Source organism: Vulpes lagopus, chromosome 11, assembly GCF_018345385.1.
Source record: "Vulpes lagopus strain Blue_001 chromosome 11, ASM1834538v1, whole genome shotgun sequence".
NCBI lineage: Eukaryota > Metazoa > Chordata > Mammalia > Carnivora > Canidae > Vulpes > Vulpes lagopus.
Genome location: NC_054834.1, coordinates 61,229,308 through 61,238,672, shown reverse-complemented (window position 1 = coordinate 61,238,672; position 9,365 = coordinate 61,229,308).

Sequence of the window (9,365 nt, the reverse complement as noted above, 5' to 3'; positions counted from 1 at the left end):
AGTCAAGCGAGGGAAGGAAATCTGTGAAATAAAATGCCTGATAATGAACTTTGAAGCAATCTTAGTAGATGAAACCAGATGTAGCCTTATTTTAACCCCCACCTCCCTAAAAAATTAAATCTACCAAGGTGTAGTCTAAGAGTCTTTCTCATCTCTGCACCCTCCTTCCCTTGTTGATCTCATAGATTCCTACAGCTTTAAATGTTCTCCATGTGCTGACATCTTCTATTTTTGTATCCAGCCAGTGAATGCACACACTCACACTGCATGTATTTCCTATAACCATATCTTCTACTTTTTCTTCATTGCATTTCTCATTGTTTGTTTTAACATGTTTGCTCTCTATCTTCCCAATGAGGTTGTACATTAAGCAAGGCAGGGACTGCTTATATTTTATTTATCAAATACATACCCCTTTTTCCCCCTAACCTAATGCCTGATACAGAGTACACAAATAATAAACATAATACATGGATGTGTGGTCTCCTTAGAGTTATACAGCAATCCATCTTTGTTCATTTCTTAAAATCTTCTCCCATTTTGCCATGCCATGCCTACTCTATTAATAGCCCTGGAACAGAGGGTCCTCTGTGACCTTTACCCCAGCACTCTCCATTCTCATTTCTAATGCACAGAGGATGACCTGCTCTCATAAAAATGCAGCAATGTTAATGTTCTAGGACTGACTTATGATTCAAAAAAAATCTTTCTTTTGCCCTATAGGTGGTTAAGGAAATAAAGTTTCACCATTGCTATTCAAATATGGAGTCTGAAATAGGTTTCCCCGGGGCAGTAAAATTTACCAAAATACAGCAGAGAGTGAAGGAGAAGGGAGAGGACAGAAGCAATGAAAGGACAGAGGTCAAGATACTGAGAAAGAAGATATTTCTTGGTGCTTATATGATGAGTATTCTGTTTGGACTGAAAGGGGACCCAAAGGCAATAGTAAAGAAATGTTTTACAGGGATGCCTGGGTGGCTCAGTGGTTGAGCATCTGCCTTTGGCTCATGGTGTGATCCCAAGGTCCTGGGATTGAGTCCTGCATTGGGTTCCCTGCAAGGAGCCTGCTTCTCCTTCTGCCTGTATCTCTGCCTCTTTCTACATGTCTCTCATGAATAAATTAATAAAATCATTATAAAAAGAAATGTTTTACAGTATTCTCTGAACTATGAATATATTTATAATAACCATTCGTAAGATCAGTTTCTTTTTTCTTTTTTTTAGTTTCTTTTTTGTAATATCTAGATTCCCATTTCCAAGTGTTTTCAGAGTTATAATATGAAATAAACCATCTGGTTCCCAATAAATTAGAATCATTCCTCAGCTATCACTTTGCTAACACCTGACTTCAGAACTACAGGGTACCCACAACTGTAATTTAATTTCCAATCATTCTATTTCAGATTAGAACAAAACAAAGAATAAGATTAATAAGAGACTGTAGAAGGAGGCTAGGGAGTAAGAAGACCAGTGGTGGGTAGTCTGGAATCTGCATATAGCAAGGATGAGTAGAAGAGTTTTCAGGTCCTATTTTCAGGGTCATAGAACCGTCTTCCAAAGCCAGCAGGTAAAACAAAAGTTAACACCCAGCATCTTCTACTTGGCTCTGCATGGTACTCCTAGCTTAAAATAGCTACAATGAGATAATAAATGTCAGGCATTGCTAATTTATTTAAATAAAAAGAGTCCTCTATGATTTTCCCATCCATGTCCAGCCAACTAAACTTTGTCTAAAGCAGAGAACATGCTGATAGCTATTAGACTGTTACTAATCCTTGTAGGTTTAGCTCATTAAAAATGATTTTGGAGCCTCTCAGTACAATAAGCATGACTTTATTGTCACTATTTCTATTTTTATATCTTTGGGATATCACCTAGCAAGGCTGGATTGAATTATAGCAAGTGACTGCAGCTAAGTGTGAGGGGATGTGAAGAACAGAGTCTTCCTAGGCTTATGCTACATTCTCAAGAATAAGTAGGAAATGATGTTGAGGACTTTAAAGGCAGATCCGGATTTTCCAAGGGGAAGTTATTTAACCATTCTGAGTCCTGGTTCTCTCATCAGGAAAGTTGTAACAATAATATATATGTTGCAGAATTGTTATTAATAATTAGAAGAAATATATATCTAACACACAAGGTATTTGATAGGTGATTGATAAACGACACTTGTTATTATAGCTCTCAGAAGCTTGCCAAAAAACTAAATCCTCATTAAATCATATGAGTTTTTCTTCTACATCCCCAACATTTCATTAAGAGCTTACAGATACAAGCATAGTAGCAGTCATTTTGATACCATAGAAAGAGATATAACTATATGGAAATAATGGTAATAATAAAGTGACTCTCCTAACAATACTAGTAAAGCTTGCACCAGAATCAACTGTAAGTGAAGTGGAAGGAATTCTATTTCCAGCTATAGTAGCCTAGCTTGTAGCAAACCAATGAATGTTCAGATGAAGAAAAACTAGAAGAAAAAAAAGGTTTTAAAAATTATCTGAAAGCCTTAAAAACTGCTGAGGCAACCTGGACTTAAGGGGCCAAGATCCTAAAGAAAGGTGATGCAGAGAGGGATGAGTAAGTTTCTCCTGGGGAAGTTCCAAATTCTTAGCTCTGGGCAAAAGGTTAAGAATCTGGTCAGGGTGTAGTTGCTAAGAGGCAAAGTAGCTGAAAGAGTTTTTGGTAATCTCATAAGACAGAAAAGACAAAAACAGAGTCCAGGGTCACCACCATAGCAAGAACGGGGGTAGGCAGAAGGCAAGCCCGAGCCACAGTCAAAATTTTTAAGATACATAAGGCAAAAGGCTTAGAACCTAAGTAGAATGCCACTTGAAAGTACAGTGTTTTCAATAGTCTGACACTGCCAGAGACAAAATTAAGAGTACACAACCCAGGAAAATGAGGGGTCCTCATGAACACCCCAGCCTCTCAGTTAAAATCCTTGGAGGACTATATCCCCAAGAATGGTGACAAACCAGTTGTATATTAATCTTAATAAAAATTACAACACAGATGATTCATGACAACTCAGTTGTTGATCAAATTAAGATGACCTGACCAACACCCTAGATTCCTAACAGAGAAGAGAGTGAACCCTTCCTGAGGGGAGATAAAAGCATCTTGAACCTCTCCAAATATTTATATACAGTAGAACTCATTTTTGTTTTAAAAATTTTTGTGTTAGGGTCCACACCCAACACGGGGCTTCAACTTAACCACCCTGAGACTGGGTCGCATGCGCTATGACTGAGCCAGCCAGGCACTTCACAAGAGGATTTAAAAAAAATAATAATTCCAGTTTGTTGTTGCTGTTTTTAAGATTTTATTTATTTATTCATGAGAGACACAGAGAGAGGGAGAGGCAGAGACACAGGCAGTGGGAGAAGCAGGCTCCATGCAGGGAGCCTGACGTGGGACTCGATCCCTGGTCTCCAGGATCACACCCTGGGCTGAAGGCAAGCGCTAAACCGCTGCGCCACACAGGGATTCCCAAGAGGACTTATTTGATGAAATATGACAAGACATACCAAGACACAGACAAATAGAAAAATCAAATGATATAAACAGACCTTTGGATTTATCTAGATCAGTGCTATCCAATAGAACTTTCTGCAATGATGGAAATGTTCTATGTGTTCTAAGGTTCTAAGATACTGCATAGAACGTTTTATTTCGATACTGCGCACATACAGCTATTGAGTACCTGACCTGAAAAACTGAAGCTTTAAAATCTTATTGCCACTAATTTACATTCACATTTAAATTTAAATAGCCATAGGTTCCTAATGACTATCGAACAGTGCAACTTTAACCCCTCATAGACTGCATAATTCTAATGCTGATAAAAAGAACGGTAATAAAAATATTTTATTAATTGAGCAAAGGAGGAAAAAAAAGCAACATAGAACAAATGAGCCAAACAGAGTGGAGTAGTCAGTATATACCCAAATAGATCAGTAATGTTAATTACAAAAAGAATCTATACTTTAATAGAAAAACAAAGATTGTCAGACAGAAAAAAAATTACAATATGCTCTTTACAACTATCACACTTTCAATTATAGGAAGTTCTTTAAATACTGCCTCTCCGGACACTTGACGGGATGAGCACTGGGTGTTTTTCTGTATGTTGGTAAATTGAACACCAATAAAAATTAATTTAAAAAAATAAAAAAAATAAATACTGCCTCTCCTCTCCACTCTTCTTCCTTTTCCTCTGAAACTCTCATTATGTTAAACATATGCTTACCCCATAAGTTTATCCTCTATGTCTTAACTTTGTTTTCCCTAGTTTTCATTTTATTCATCTTTGCTGCATTTTGGTTTTCTCAACTCTTTCTTCCAGTTCAATAATTCTCATTTTTACCATGACCTATCATTTAACCCTCCCATCAAATTTTTAATTTCAATAATTTCATTTCTAAGAGTTGTCAATTATTTTTCAAATTCACATATTCTTATACAAATATCCTATTCTTTATTTTTGATTTTTACTCCTCCTTTCGTCAATTGAATACTGTGAGGCATAGTTCCTGTATAGTATCCCCCAGATTGTTATATTTCCTTAAAGATCTAATTTTCTCCTCCACCATGTCTAATTATTCTCTCGTGAATTATTTTCTTCCATGATTTATAACTTTTAGTCACTAACTCTTTTTTGAGAGTCCCTTATTGCTCTGGATTCTTGGAAGTATTGCAACAAAAGGGTTTACTGCTACTGGACATCCTAGGATTTCACTGGTGTGAAAGATGAGCATTTATAATAAAATCCAAGAAGAATGTCAAATGAGACTTCACATCTGTATATGGAAAAACCTTGGAGCTTTGATTTATCAAGGAAACTCTTATTAGTTTTTAGCTTTAGTGTTTAGTTGTTCCCAATTCCCTGTTCACTGAAAGAGAGCATTCCAAGGTCCTGCCTTTATGCAGGGACCTCAGTTCTAACTTTCTATCTCACAGCAGCCAAAACCTTTTCTTCTGTCCCTAGGGAATCTTTGGCTTTAGGTCCTAGGTACTATAATTCAGTCAACAGCTCCCCTCCCCCAAGATATCAGAGCGTCAGGTGGTAAGTTTATTGCTCTAGCTTTAACTTTCCTTTTCTTGAACCCCTTCCTTTTCTTGAAGTGACATCATCTTACAAATAAGTTTGGGGCTTTTAAAAATCCACAATTTCTTTTTGGTTATTAGGAATAAATATCTCAATATTTGCTTTGACTCAGCCCACTAGGCTCCCAGAAGTACCAGCATGATTTCTACAGCATGCTTTCTCCTCTCTCTGTCTCTACTCCTGAATTTGTTCAGGTCAGCTTGCTCTTGTGCCACCTCAGATCCAGAAACTTCATTAACTTATGCAAAATTTCCAATCTTATCTATATTTTTAAATAAATTTTCTAAGGAAGAAAGAGAACCTCATTATAGTGTGCATTGCTAGCTAGGCTTTATTATATTGTTTTGTTTGGGGTTCCCAGTATTTCTTTCCTAGTGTATAAAAATACAATTAACTTTCTATATTGATCTTTTGAGCCTTTGCTTAACTCATTAATTTTTGTAGTGATTTTATAGAATCTGTAGGATTTCCTACATGGGTAAACACATTGTCTGAAAATAGTTTTACCTCTTTCTTTCCAATTTGTATGTCTTTTTATTTTTCTTCCTTTATTGCACTGGTTACAATCTCTAGTACAGTGATGAATAGAATGGTAAGCACTCTACCACCAAAGTAACTTATCAGTTTCTCCTGCTTTCTTATGTCTTCTAGATTTTCAAGGTCGGAGTCAAGCATTAGTTCATTATTTATTAAGCCCTCTAAATAATCTTTGAGAGCTCTCTCACCCATGTAGGTTTCTGGTGCAAAGCATCACGCAGCCATCCACTCTGAATATAAGAGAGCAGAGAAGCAGCATTCTCCTAAGAAATATCTTCCCTAATACTCACCAGTTTATTTTGATCTTTAAGTGAGGGTTTCTTCTTTTCTTATTAATAGGCATGAAACCAATGTTTGGTTATTTCTTTTGAAAATCTGAATATGGTTAGTATCACATTTCATTTTTTAAAAAATCTAATAGCTATCTCTTTACATTTTAGTCCAGATTTCTGAAGTAATATCCTTTAAAGTGCTGTTACATCAGCATCCTTGATTCATTTGTACAAATGTCCTTCAACTGCAATTGACACAGTAAAATTTTAACAGTGGATCAACGTGATGGTCTGTCTTTACTCCTGAGTCAACTAGAAAGCTGAAGACTGAGAAGAATACCTCAAAACCATACTAATTGTTACCCTTATCAAAAATGATCTTTCACCCTAGCTGACCTCTCATTTAGTTTCAATCCTTTACTCATATTCAGTCAGTCTGCAATCCCATATTGAATAATGACTATCCCATACTTTCTTCTAAAGTTCCTACTCAAGGCTTTCTGTTAAATCAAGAGAATCAAGCCCATCAAGCATGATGTCTCTCAAAATTCTGCTTCCATTCACACCTATCTCCACTTACTTTCTTTTAAGCTCAGAAGTTCAATTCCTGGAGATGAACTCCTCCATCTGTAAGTTTTATCTAATTCCCTCCCTTCTTTGTCAGTCCTTTTCTCCAATACCCTTTCCTGGATACCTTCAACCCCTCCACTGGCTTCTTTCCCAAAGCTGGTAAACATCCTCAATGGTCTCTTCCTGAAAATAAAAAAGTCTCTTTTTTTCTCAGAGTCTTCATCTAACTAACGTCTGATCTCTTTCTTCTCACCGTAAACATTTGAAAGTATTATTTATTCTTCTTGGATGTACTTTCCAATCATTTTTCAACCACATGTAGTCTGGCTTCTACCCAATCATTTTATTAATATTGTTTCTTTTGAGCAACAATAAACTCCGGGCTGTCAAACTCAATGGATAGTTTTCAATATATATTTCACAGGAACTCTCTGCTGCAAATGACACTGTAGATTGTTCCCTCCTTCCTATTTCCTTCTTACTAAATTTCCCTATTTCCTTTTTCTCCCATAGCGACCATACTCTCAGGGTTCTCTAGTCTTTGTTAGTCACTTCTGTGTCTCCTATGTAGTATTTCCCAAGAGAATGCTGGCCTCTATCCAGTACTCATCTTAAACAGCATACTTTCCTTGTTAGATATCATGTAATATCTTTATTTAATTGAAACTTAATGAACCATGAATCCCAATCTTCAGCAATAGACTTTTAAAACTCAGACATTAACTTGCAGCTGGACATTGTCTTGTGGTCATCCCATCTGTGAATAGTATATAGCAGGGTGATTGATTTAGAGATTAGTACCAAGCAGGTCTCTGCTTATAAAGGATTACCTATACTGGCAAGTTATTAGATGGCAATTTCATATGGTTCAGCCTCGTTCTCAGACTCTAGGGTTCTTTTTTTCCTCTATCTGTAAAATGGAGGAAAGTGTGATCCATATTGCACAGAGAATTGTTGTGAAGATTAAATAAGGTAACACATGCAAAACCCTCAGCGTCCCATTTAATGTATAAGTGCTCAATACATATAGCTAGTTTTACCAAACTCACCAAGCCCTATTTCCAAGTTCATATATCATGAACTTATTTTCTCTATATCATCACTATTTATTTACTCACTCATTTATTGGCTTAGCAAATTTTATTGTATAATCATGTGTTCCAGGTACTAAGATGGAAATTACCTCATTTAATTAATTTGGAAATTCATGATGAACAAAGTAGACATAGCCCCTGCTCTAGTGGTACTTTCAGAATGGAGAGGAAGACAGACTATTACAAAGCAATTAAATAAAAAGTCATAACCCTAGGATTTGCTCTGCTTACAGACAGAATACATTTTTCCATGTCCCATCCCCTTCCTGCAGGGTCCTACGTGAGGGAACAGCACCTGATATGCCCAGAGAGAAGAGAAATGTTGAAGAAACTCCTGGCAGAGTAAGCCATCTAAACCACAGAGCTGACTATGTCATTGTGCAAACTACTCTATGGCTCTTCATTGCCTTTAGGGTAAAGTTAAATTCCTTAAAATGGCAGATTACCCACTTCTTCTGCTAGCACTCTCTCATTATATGTTTTAACAATACTGAACTATTTATATTTCTTTATACAGGTCATATGTTTTTTAATGTTCTATGTCTTTGCTCCTGCAGCCCCCAAAATGTCCTTCACTCTCCCTCTTTGCCTTGGTAACTCTTTATACCAGCTAGAATTCTTGTGGCTGCAAAGGAAAGAAAGTCAACTCACATTAGTATAAGAAAAAAGAGAAACTTCTACAGATACTGGAGTGTCTCATGAAACAGAACAGGGAAGTAGCTGCACATATACTGTGGGCAACAAGAGAACCAGAGGCTTGAATGCTGGGAGGATGCATTATCTCCAGAGCTGTGTATGCCTCAACCTCTGTGTGTCAATGTAATGTCAAGGTTATTATGGTTGTTTTCCTCTAAAAGGCAGAAAACAAAACAGTTGATGATTTTCCAATTTCACTGGGTCTTCTGTTGAAAAATCCTATGCAGAGACACCAACTGGCCCAGCATGTTTCCAGTGTCCACTTGTGAACCAAAGTTTTTTTAGCCTAGGAATACAGTGTAAGAGTTCAATGAATGGCTGCTTTCAACATAACCATGTAGATACGGGAGGGAAGATTAAAAAATACATTGAATAGCATACAGTCCTACTGATCCTTTATGACTTAGCTCAGGTGGCCCTCCTCCAGGAATCACTCCACATCCCCTTAGCTTACATTCCATGCACTCAGTACAGTCTAATACTATTAAATTTTTCAATGATATGTTTCTGTGTCAATCTCTCATGAACTCTGTAAGAATGAGTATTATCACATTTGGTTTTATACCAAACTCTGAAGATACAAAAACAAAGCAATAATGAAAGTGTAAATTTACCGTAGATTTCCAGAAAAATGAGTAGATGATTACTTCTACCGATATGTGGACTTTATTTCTAAAACTCTAGATATAGGGGCGCCTGGGTGGCTCAGTGGTTGAGCATCTGCCTTTGGCCAGGGTCATGATCCCAGGGTCCTGGGAGCAAATCCCACATCAGGCTTCCCACAGGGAGCCTGCTTCTCTCTCTGTGTCTCTCATAAATAAATAAAATATTTAAATAAATAAATAAAATAAATGAAACTCTAGATATAAAAAGTCATCATTTCGAATTTTCTCTGGATTCAGTTTACAGTCATCCTCCTACAGAGCAAAATGAAGTGACTAATGAGAGAATTCCGAATCTTGTTATTGTTAGTTTCTCTTAGAAGTAATTATTAAAAGACAACAATGTATTTGATTACATACATTTAAAATCACTTAAGGGCGCCTGGATGGCTCAGTCAATTAATAGGTTGTCTTCAGCTCAGGT